General features: G+C 37.8%; 1 pseudogene; it reads right to left on the bottom strand.

The window, feature by feature from the left end:
* Positions 1 to 162: 162 nt before the first annotated feature.
* On the bottom strand, positions 163 to 3,318 carry LOC111813433 (annotated as a pseudogene).
* Positions 3,319 to 12,500: the final 9,182 nt, after the last annotated feature.

The following is a 12,500-nucleotide window of genomic DNA, read 5'->3' as shown; positions in this document are numbered from 1 at the left end:
GATATTTGGCTATTTGGCAGATATCTTGAAAAAATAGCTGTAAATTAACATAATATAATCTTGGTAACATGCAAACAGAGTGCCAAATACTCATTTGTCCAAGTGTTGATTAGAAAATGATGATTGTCATCAATTGTCCCAACTGTATAATGTCCTAAGCTTTCAGTTGAGGTAACCTCTGCAAATCACAACCCACATTTGCATACAGTTCTGACCCCCTTCCTAGTGGGGCTGAGTTCAACAAAATCTGAAGGTGCAAGGTGCACCTCCAGCATCTGCGCTTGATAGTCAAAATTCAGTTCTTGCACAGTGTACATGGTTCTTGTGGAAAATAATGCACTGGGGAGGCTGAGCACTGGGGTTATAGATGAAAACATTGAACATCTAAGGATTTGCATCACAGCCTAGGACACATTTCCACACTGAACTGTGTCCACTATAAATTAATCAGGTTCATAGCTGAGCTCAAAGAGATAAGTGATTCATTTGTTGTCATAGAACCACCCATCTTTCAGCTTTCTCACTTGTGATTACCTCTCCAACATATCTCACAACAAAACTCATTCTTTCATGGGATTTTATATCCCAGCCACAGCCATTGCTAGTTTAGAAGATGCAAATGTGAATATCTTTTTGTGCAATCCTGTTTGAACAGTCAAGTCCACATGCGCACCTTGATTCTGACTTGTTGGTTCTTTCTGTCTCATAGTGCTTGTTATGGTTTGTGTCTAGTTGTCCCCCCAAAGCCTCATGCAGTCATGGGGTGAGGACTTGTAGAGTTTGTGTTAACTCATGATCCACTGGGATTACGTGTGATCCAATTTGTATTATGGGTCTTAGTACTGCTGGGATTACCCATAGGTGGGTAAGTACTGGGAAGTACCCATAGGTGTGAGTACTTCCCCTACCCTGGGGCAGGTGATTTGCATTACAATGTAAGGTGGGAAGAGAAGCTAGCTGTTTGAGCTGCTGCTACCCACTCCCTTGTTCTCTTGCTCTTTGCCACCACCATGGAAGGTTGCCCTCTGCTATGTGCTGCTCTGCGTTGGACCCAGCTGAGTATGGACTGAAACCTCCAGTAACTGTGAGCTAAATAAACCTTTCCTTCCTTCATTTTGAGTGTTGGGTATTTGTCCCAGCAATGAGAGAAGAGTAACTAAGACGGTGCTCCTCCTAGTTTTGGCCTTCCCAGTGCTGGGATTGGGGGCATGCATCACACAGGGTGGCCGCACGTGGCAGGTAGTGCCGGGGATGGAACCCGGATCCTTGCACTTGCCAGGCAGGTGCTCAGACTGCTGAGCTATCTCCCCAGCCCCCTTGTTGATTCTTATAGGTCAAGACAACTCGAGCTTCAGCAGAATATTTCTCAAAGATGTAATCTATGTACAAACTACCTTTGGTAGCTTCACTGACTAAGCTGATTCCAGGAGCTGGTTTGTGTTCATTAATATAATAAATCCTTGAAATTAGACTCAAATCCTTACTGGCAAAGGGATAAGAGTGAAGAAACACTTACTGCTTACAGCAGATACAGAGCACTGGAGTTATCTCCAAAGCAGTGCATTAATCATTGGTTGATTTCTTTATGATAGCCATTCTTTGTGGGGTGAGATGGTATCCCAGTGTTGTTTTAATTTGTATTTCATAGATGGTTTGTGATGTGGAGCATTTTTTCATGCATTTATTAGCTTCTAGTATTTCTTCGTCTGAGAAGTGTGTCTTCATCTCGGATGCCCATTTCTACTTCTGACATTACCAGTTCTGCTGATAACCCACTACTATTATGGTCTATTGGACTATATTGGATTATTTTGCTGAATTCAAGCACCTACAATATTTGAATGGCAGTGGAACACCCATCTCTGACAAAACAAAACAAGAAGGGGGATATAAATGAAGGACCATTTTGTAGTGAAAAAAAAAAAAAATATATATATATATATATATATCTGCATATACAAAATAATTAGGACAGATATGCAGCCACTTTCTCTTAGTTCAATGAGAAGATTTATACTAACAATATTTAGACAAGATATCATGTCTGAATTTTGTACTCTGAATAACTACTACCAAGACAACTATATGCAATGTATTAACTATTTTAACTGTCCTACTAACCTGTTTTGAAACTGTCTCATTGCTATTTCTTTCTCATTAAAATTAATTTTTTAAAAAAGCATTGCATTCTACAAATGAAGAATATGTAAGAATATTATAAGGCAACCCAGAGGAAAGTATGAGGTAAGCATATTCCTGAACATGCTAGCTTAAGTTCTCTCTTCCTCCCTCTCCTCTTTCTCTCTCTCTCTCTCATTTTATACCTAATCTTCAACTAGAAGGAGGACATAGTCACTGCCCCAGTGAGCTCCATCTTCCTCCTCTCACCTCTTCTCTCATGAGATCCTTTCTGTACTCCAGTTTACCTCAAGTTCCAGGAGTAGTAAACCCTCCAAACAATCATCTCATAACAGAAGCAAAATTGCCTCCCTCAAGTGAAAGTATTTTCCCTGGTGCCAACAGAATCCTGCAGAAACAGACTTGAGGTAACGCTCAACCAGATCAAAGGTCAACCAAGACTGCTGGAAGATGCACCTCCCATCACCACCCCAGCTCTTGCTCCACGTAAGCCTGGAGCTGCTGGTAATACTTAGAAGATAACTTTCTCAGGTGTTTGATAGATCTCTGCCTTTTTAGCATGGCCATGCTGAAAATAGACTTATTTTCTGCTGCATCATCTCTGTCTGGAAGTGATGATGACAGGAAGTGATGGGTAGCCCAATTGCATCTGTTGGGAAACTCAAAAGTCAGGCATCTGGCCAAGGTCCCTGCTAACATGAGGTCACTATGGGGTCATCAAAAGGTTCACCATCAGATACTTTTTGCAGGTGCAAAAGAAGGAATCAGTAGCTTCAACCAGTTCAATCTAAGTGGACTATCTTCAAGCCTACAAAAAAAAAATAATCATTATCAAAATGAATAACTATCAAATACTTATAGTAAATCCAGCAAGGGTCCATGAGTTTAAAGTTTAACTGAGTAACTTTTACAATGAGTGATAAAAGCAGGTAATTGAAATCAAAGAAAGATAGAGGGTTTATCCAGATTTTCTGTGAGTTTCAAAAGAAAGAATGTCTTGCTTGTTTTTAACTTTAGGGAGGGACAACAAATCAACCTTCTTACCAAAGAAAATAATCTATTAATTTCATTATGGGTTCTTGATTTCACATATGTATGTAATTAAACATATGTATTAATTTTCCTTATTAATTTTCCTTATGCCCATTTACCTTTTAGCCTAAAGAACCTAGAAGCCATTTTCCCTTTCTTGTTTTAACAAACCTGTTTTTAGTATATTTTTATTTTAATACATTTTAATAGATTAAAAATTTGTATGCCAAAACATAACTGTTTAATACCTTATCACTTGAAATCTGATGACTTTTCAGTAAATTTTATAATTACACCAATTTTTAAAATATGATTTTAAAAGGAAGTACCAAAATATAACGAATGATAAAGTAATTTGTCAGTAAAACTTACAAATTTATACAAGAGTTGCAGCTGCAACTTTAATTATTGATATTGCCTCTGCTTTCTGCTAGCAAAAAAGTAAAACATTTGGGTTTTGACTTGTTCTTATGAAACCTAATATTACTTTCTTAATATAAAATAAGTCTAAAGCTGCATTAACGCTATTTTTCCTTCTTACGTAGTCAGAAGGAAATAATATCAAATAATATCAACATAAAAACTTGGAATTCATGCTCAAACTACTTCTTCCTCATCAATTGTTCTACTGGATATTAACAAAGTTACATTTTCAGTGAATGATTTTGTCACCCCTTTTATTCAAATCATATGGACACTAGGAATGTGAATTAGTTAAAAATAAAAATGAGAATGATTTACATTAAGAGAAAAACCACAATTTTGTAGTTCTGAAATTTTTGAAAAATGAGTGTTTCTATAATGTATACCATATAACCTGGAAAGGATTTTTGGAGTAGCCTAATAAGAATCTCTGAAAACAAGCTCCTCTATAAAAGTTATGAGAATGTTGGCAAAAATTGTAAAGCCGAGTTTTCCAGAGTTCTACCCATTAACCCAAGGCTTGCAACAACATCAGGAACATTTGTGAAGATTACAAACTCAACAATAAAGAGATAAATAATTCAACTTACAAATAGGCAAAGGCTTTGAGTAAATATCTCTCCAAAGAAGCAGAAGAAATGACAGCTAAGTAAATGAGAAAAGACCAACCACATTAGCTAACAAATAAAATAAAAATAAAGTTCACAATGAAGTACAATTTCAAGATCACTAGAATGTTATTTTTTTTAAAAAGTCACAATAATAAATACTGCCAAGGATGAGGAGAAATTGAAACCATTGTGCATTACTGGTGGAATGTAAATTGCTACATTTGAGGAGAAAAAATTCATCCTCACAAAAAGATTAAAGAGGATGAGAGGTAAGTATCAGTGGCAAAGTTTTTGCTACGTGCACATGAGATCTGAATTTGCTCCTGTGTGTTTACACAAAAGCTTGTCTCTGCTTGCTCATGGTAGCCTTATTCATAATAAGGAGAAGCTAAATGTTCATGGAGTGGTGATGAGTGGATGAAGAAAGTGTGGTGCATCCATAAAATGAAACGTTATTCAGTAATGAAAAGAGCCAAAGCACTAGTAAATACTGCAACTTGGATGGACCTTGGAAATATGTGAAGCAAAAGAAGGCAGACACAAAAGGACATGTAACATATGGGTCTATTTTTGTGAGGCATACAAAATAATAAAATCCATAGAGGCAGAAATTAGATTCATGATTTCTAGAAGTCAAGAGGAAGAAAAACTGGGGAACAATGAGTATGCTAAAAATTCTAAAGTATACAATTTAGGAAAATTGAAGGGAGGGGAAGGGAATGGGAAAAAGAAGAACCAAGACATATCCCTGTGATGAAATATGGTCATTGTGTGTAGTTGAAGTATACAAAATTAACTAAAAACCAAAAATCCTAAAACTATGATATGTTTTATGTCATGTGTATTATATCTCAGTAAATGTACTTTTAGAAGTAAGAGAAAAACTATGACTTAACCAAAACTCATTTGGTAGCAAAATGTAATCACTATAAAACGGCGCATTATATTTATGCCTCTTAGTATAACTCTTCACATATTTTCCTGCTGAAATATTAATTCATTCCTTTATCAGTGCCGCCTTGACTCTCTTCTAAGCATTACACATTGAAAAATACGTTCTTCACTGTTTAACATTCTACATTTTTACCAACTGAATTCTCGATTTTGCAATATACCTGGTTCTAGCATTGTTTGACTAATAGGAACTTAGACTTTTACTGATAATCACTATCATAATAACAAATACTGATTCTCAATTTTGGCTTTCCACTTGACAGAGCTGAGAGAATACATTCACATTTAAAGAAAAGGCAAGTGGGACTAGTTGATCTGGAAACACACTTTGACACTCACAGCAAACAGAATATTTATGCAGATGCATTTGATTTCAAGTTAGTTTGCAAAACAGGTTTGGTACTTAACTCACAAGATCTACAACTTTGGGAGTTCTTTATTGATATACTTTCCCCATCTCCTATCTTTAAACACTTCCATCAGGAAACTTAGGATCTCCAAGTAAAAACTTAAAACGTGTTGTTTTGGTTTGTTTTTTTTTTTCCTTATCATTTTAATGGGACCAAAAATTTAAAAGAAAAAAGACGTAGGTACCTGTGAAAAGTTACCTTCTGGTGCAAAATCTCCACCATAACCTGTGAGAAAACTAAGGTTTTCTTAATGAGTCATCAGTAGAATGAAATCTAAGACTAAAATACTCTAAGTCAATGTTTCCTTACTGCCGGAAAAACAGACTGCCACACTGTACATACCAATGCAAAAATAAAACCATCTGTGGGACCTTGGAGAATTGCAATCGATCCTTAGCAACTCTCAGTTTACACTTTTGAAAATAACTAGATTGAGGTTTAACAGCAACAAATTCTAAGGAGATGAGATCTCTTAGTTTGCCTCTTCTTAGACGTGGAAAGATGTAAACTGGTGGTCTGTACCAGCACTATTAGCATTCCCGCCATACTTGCAAGAAATGTGAGTTGCCACTTGCCCTTTGGTGGAGTTTAAGGACACAGAAATAAATTAGGCATCCATGTTAAGCCAAAGCTGTCTCCCACCTTCAGGTAGTAGTAAATATGAGGTGTCTCATTTCAAGTGATTGAAACTCAAATTCAAATAGTATCTCTGCTTACAAAATTTTGACCTATCTGTAATAGGGAGAAAGATGAACAGGCAATGTGTAATATGTACACAACAGGGCATTAATCAGCCATGAAATGGTCACAATTTTGTCATTTGTAGAAAAATGAATTGATCTGGAAATTGTCATATGGAGCAAAGTAAGTCAAACTTAGAAAGGCAAATGCTACATAAAAAAGATGACAGGAACACCATGATTAGACAAGAGGAAGGGATGAAAAGGGAAGAAGTGAGGTGCCAGGGTAGATAATGGGGGTCAGGAATATAATCAAAATACATTGTATACATTGAATCCAAAAAAACTATGAAATGGGGGGTCAAGTTATGTGTATGTGTAAATCTGCCAAAAAAAAAAAAAAAACCTCATTCATCTGTATAATCTATGTATACTAATAAAAAATTGTCAAAAAGAAAAATAAGGGGCCGGGGAGATGGCTCAGTGGAATAAGTACTTCTCTGGCGAACACAGGGGCCTGAGTTCAATTCCCGGTTCTGCAAAAAAAAAAAAAAGAAAAGAAAAGAAAAGTAAAAATAAATAAATGAAGTAAAATCTTCAACTCCTGAAAAAAAGAAAAAGAAATGTGAGTTCCTGGGCCCTTTCGTAGATCTGCTGAGTCAGAAACTTCTGGCTGGAGTTGCGCAGGAAATTCATGCCTTAGGAAGCCTTCCAGGTGATGATGCTGCACACTGATATCTCAGATACTGGCTTAAGCAAATGTACCAATACTGTTGTAATCCAACCTACATTTGGAAAATGCTTTACATAGCATTTCCCTTTAGAAAAGTTATGCTACACATTCATTGCATATGAAAGACTCTGTTTCGACCTGCAATAAAGGAAACTGATGAAAGCAAAGAAATTCAGGGCTTAAGCAAGCAAGGGCTTGACAATACTCCCAGAGCAGCTCGTTTCTTTCCAGGAGATATAACTGCAGCATGCAGAGACCAAATCTGTTTTTCTTTTAAGCAGAATGTTAAAATTATTTTCAATGATTATTTGTGCTCTGTTTTTGCCTTGCTGTGCAGCTATTGGTCTTTATGTAGGGCACATCTGCCTGCCTTTAATAGGATATGGTAAGCTGCTCTGGTCCTAAGAAGCCCCACATGATTTGGCAGCCATGCCCTGCAGCAGGGTTGATTTTAGTCTTCTGTTTTCCATAAAGGAAAAGCACGGATGTGAGTCCAACCAGAAAGAAGTTGCACAGACTCAGAAGCTGGCACAGATGGGGTTCATTAGCGATATCTGAAAGGGCCGAAGGAAGCCAAGAGTGGAACAGTCTCTCTTGTTCTTTTTCTTTGTATGATATTTCCTTTTCATTGAACATCAGCTTCATTATTTGGTCTTTAAACATCTGTTTGAAATTAGGAAATAATTTAAGGTGGAATAGTCTGATAAAGTGTGTCTTTTAAACAAATAAGCGAGCATGCTTCCTTTAACTCCAGGCTTAGAATCTCAGTCTCAAACTGAACTTAAAGACATCAACAAGCCTGACCACTATTCTAATACCATAACTGTGCTCCATTAAGCAAATAATTCTACTTTGCACTCTCAGAATGTCTGAATCATCAATAACCACTGACCTAATTATTACCCTATTATAATTTTTATTTTTTCTTTGTACCAAATTCCTTTTTAAGTTTATTCTATGCTTTTTATTGTGTTCCTCTGTGTTGTTTTAAAATTTTAAAATAATTTAAAATAAAAAGTTAATTAACATTCTCCCTAAAGTTTATCTATTAGTGACAAAAGAAAGACGAATAATTCTACAATGGAGAAACCTGGCAGATGCCATCTTAACCAAGTGAGCAGTGTGGTATGATCTGATATCCTGAGAAGAATATAAAACCCTTTCTGTGTTTTCTTAGCAAAATTAATAACTCAAACTTAACTAGAAGGAAAAATCAGATAAATCCAATCATGGAAAATTCTACAAAATAATAGTCCAGTAGCTGTCAAAATTATCAATATCATCAATTTTTTAAAAAGGGGAAATTTTTTCAAATTATAGGAGAATAAAAATATATTTTCTAGTGTAAGATGTTATTTTGGAGAAAATCAGTGTGAAAAATATATGAGTAATTTTTTTATCAGTTTGTAGCTTATTCATAAGTCTAGAATTGTTTTAAATAAAAAGTTTTAAATGTTCCTTTAAAATAGTATCCTATTTTTTTTTTTTTACTATTTTCTGAGTTATATACCTTTTTCTATTTTTTTTATTTTTATTTTTATTTATTTTGCCAGAACCGGGGATTGAACTCAGGCCCTTCAGCTTGCCAGGGAAGCGCTTATTCCACTGAGCCATCTCCCAGGCCTTATATACCTTTTTCTAAATCAAGCTTTTTAATACATACAAATCATATCCATTTTTGTGAATTATTTTCACACAGAGAATAAAGATAAAGAAAGAAAGAAGACTGCCATTTTTAAAGTCAGTGAGTTATCAACACAGTGGCCCATAGGCCAGAATAGGATTCTATAGTAAAACACAATGAATATGTTATTTCCTTCACATGTCATTACAGAAGATATAAATTGTAAGCAAATGTCAACAGCAACATCAAGGAGAAAAGAAGTCACAAAAACACTAACATGAATCTGGGAGCAAGAATGGAGAAGGTCTGGGAGAGGCTTAGCTACTGATTTTGGTGATGATATAGATACATTTATTCAAGACTTCTACATACTTTTGAGCTCTGATAACTGAGATATACTAGAAATTGATAAGATGTGAGCATGAATGTGAAAAATTTCTCAGGTGTGGGGAGTGTGTGGGGGGGGAGGGACACCTGGGTGTGCTGAGGAATAAAGGTTATGCCTAGAAGATGGAGGTTCACCTAGGGCTGTTGAGAACATAGGTGAAGCAGCTGTCCTAAATGGCTTGCAGGTGGGACGGACAGCTACAGAAGGTTGGAAAGGTCAAGATTACCACATTTATTTCCTTAAATCCTCTAGGAGTGCCAGTTCCTTTATCACAATCAGCTGCCTCCTTGAGCTTCTGCTGAAGTAAGTCATGAAGTAGGAAAGATCCAGCTGTGAGAAGGGAAACAGCACAAAGGGAAGTATAATTGAGAGAGAGCCGGGACAAGGGAGGAGGCACTAAAAGGTTTAATATGGCTGGTGTAAACTGGGAGGGGAGGGCAAAGAGACAGGATGATAGGATAAACAAATTTAGAGTAGGAAGGAACTTACAGTCTATGCTGAGGTATTGGGACACTCTTCAGAGCACCAAGCGCCATGTCTGTGTATAGATAAGTTTTTATTTCAGTAAAATCTTCAGTAGTTTGCAGTTTTGTTTTTGGACCCTCTATGAGACAACTTCCTCTTCACCACCTCATGCCATGGATAAAGAGGTCAGCCCAACTTGCTGAAATCTATGGAAAGTGCTGATCATTTGGTATATTCTAAGGTGGAGACCAAAGGAGGTTGTCTTGGAAGAGAGTCTTATCTTAGAACATTAGCACTCAAAAGCTCTGTACCCAGGCTCTTTTTCCTTGTACTACAAATTGGCTCTGCTCTTGAATTTCAGAAGCTGTGGTAAATAAATGTCTTCAAACAATAATAGCGAGTCAAGCATGGTGGTACACTCCTGTAATCCGAGTACTGGAGAGGTTGAGGTAGGAGGACAGCTGCAAGTTGGAGACCAGTTGGGGCTACAAAGTGAGTTCAAGGCCAGCCTGAACTGCATAGTGAAATCCTGTCTCAAAAAAAATAACAATAATAGTGAGACTAATCTTTAGAAAATGTAATGTCTGTAGGATGGTGTAAATGCCATGGCTCATCATAATATTTGAAGATTTCTAAAATCTAGAAGTTCCTAGTGAGTTTGGTTGGCTGGGCTCAAAGGACATAATGCTGTTCAGAGACTGATTTTTCCATTTGGCTTCTTTTTACCAGTTTCACAGGCATTTAATAAAATTATTCACCAGAGATGGGAATGCTTTTCAATTCTATCTCAGGGGTGTACACTGCTTTACCAGAGAAATCAATTTATAGTTTACCAGTTTTATAAGATTTCTGTATTCATCTATCTATGCTAACTATTGTTTTTGTAATCCTTCTGAATTACTAGAACATAATTAAAGTTTGTTTATGATTCATTGCATAATCTAATGCAAGAAAGAAGAAAGGAGGTCCCTCATAGTAAGTCTTTTTCTTTGTGATGGATCTGCCATTATCTAAGAAGAATAAGTGTTTTTCTCTTTCCCAGTTTCCATGTAAAGACTAGAAATACCTGGGCCAACATTTTTGATTTACTTTAATAATTCTTATTATTTAGTTTTTTGCAGTGCTGTTGATGAAGCCCAGGGCCTCCTGCATGCTAGGCAAGTGTTATGACTTGTGGGTAGCTGTCCCCTCAAAGCCCCATACAGTCTTAGTTGGGACTTTTTCAGAGGTGGTTGCATCTAGAATATATGAAACTAGGATTAAGGGAATGTGATTACTAAATCAATCCATTGATTGGTTTCGCACCACCAAATCCCAGCAGCCTACCTAGATAAAGTATGAAAGGGGCAGAAAGACATTGGTAAGCTCCCTTGCAGCTTTTGCTATCTTGTGGGCCCTAGGAACTATTCTCCTCTGTGATAGTCCTCTGCCAAGCCACCCTGCCTTGGAACCAGCCAGTTATGGCCTGAAACTTCAATAAACTCTGAGCCAAATAAACTTTTAACTTTGGGTGTCAGAAACTTTGTTTCAGAAAAAAAGTAACACAGAATTTGGTACCAGGGAGGTGGGGCTGTTGCTGTGACTTCACCTGGCCACGTGGGAACCTTTGAAACCGGCTTGTGGGAAGGAGCAGAGTTAGGAAAAGTTGGGAGATGTCTGTTAAAGAAGTAGAACTGGACAACCTGAGGCTATACTCTCTGGAAGATACTGGTTAGAGCTGAAGAGACCCTACAGCCAATAAAAACCGCATTCAGGATGTTTCTGCTGGGAAGACGAACTGCATTGACTACTGGACTCCAGATAGCTTGTTTTATAGCTTGACAGAAAATTTGTCTGCATTTTTCTCATGTCCAGAAACTTTGATTAAGACTGACATTAAGGTTAGGAGATTGATTAATCCTGTAGAAGAAATTTCAAAGCAGTCAAATGTTGAAGTGGTAACATGGCTAGTGGTGGAGGCTGTCAACCAGATCTATGTTGAGCATCAAGAACAAAGGGCTCAGTAGAATAATTTGAAAAACTGTGAGTTTGGCCAGAAATGTGGCTACAGTAAAGCTGTGGGCTACAAAGATAGAGCAGAGATGTTGATTGCTTAGAAGGAACAGGAGAATAGAAAAGATGGCTTGCGGGGGCCAGGGAGATGGCTCAGTAGCATAAGCACTTGTCTGGCAAGTGCAAGGCCCTGAGTTCAATCCCCGGTTCTGGGAAAAAAAAACAAAAAACAAGATGGCTTGAGAACATCACAAGAGGCAACATAACTCCACTCTTTGCAGCCTCAACATTGAAAAAAAGAAAAGAAAAGCTCCAGAGCAATATGTTCCAGGATGGATGCAGCAGCAGCTTGGAGAATTTGTTCCTTGGAATTGGATTTTGAGTGCTCAATGGTTCAGGCACTCAGCCCCTAGAGCCAAGAGAACGAGAAGCTTGGCTACTACTCCAGCTGGCAGCAGGCGCAGGCATCATCTACGTGGAACCAGTGTTTGGTGCATACTGAATGCAAGAGTTGTGGGCTTAAGGTTTCCACCCCCATTTCACAAGGCATGGGAAGCCAGCAGTGTGTCCCTGGAGGGTAATGTGTGAAGCTGTGAGTGGGAACTCAAAGGTGCAATGGAGACCCCAGAAATTTGGAGAAGCCAGGAACATGGATCATCTGAGGAAAACTACAAGGAAGTAGCCCAAGACAGAAACCATGGGAGCTACAACCACTGGAAGTACTATTGGAGTGGAGCCACTCAAGCCCTTTGGAGTTCACCTCTTGCCACAAATTGCCTTGGATACTGCACACAGAACTACAGGACTTAGGACTGGGGAGATAGCTCGGTGGTCTAAGCGTCTGCCTAGCAAGTGCAAGGACTCAGGTTCCAACTCCAGTTCCACATGTGGGCCTCGGTCGGAGCCAGCCACCAAAACCAGGTGTGGTGGTAGTGCATGCTTGTAATTCCAGCGCTAGGGGCCAGGGATATAGCTTAGGGGTATAAGTGCCTGCCTGGCAAGTACAAGGTCCTGAGTTTGAGCTCCGGTACCACAAAAAAAAAAAAAAA

The sequence above is a fragment of the Octodon degus genome, unplaced genomic scaffold (genome assembly GCF_000260255.1).
Source record: "Octodon degus isolate 3935 unplaced genomic scaffold, OctDeg1.0 scaffold00188, whole genome shotgun sequence".
Taxonomy (NCBI): Eukaryota; Metazoa; Chordata; class Mammalia; order Rodentia; family Octodontidae; genus Octodon; species Octodon degus.
The sequence above is the reverse complement of the archived record's forward strand: the minus strand, read 5'-3'. Positions and strand labels throughout refer to the sequence as shown.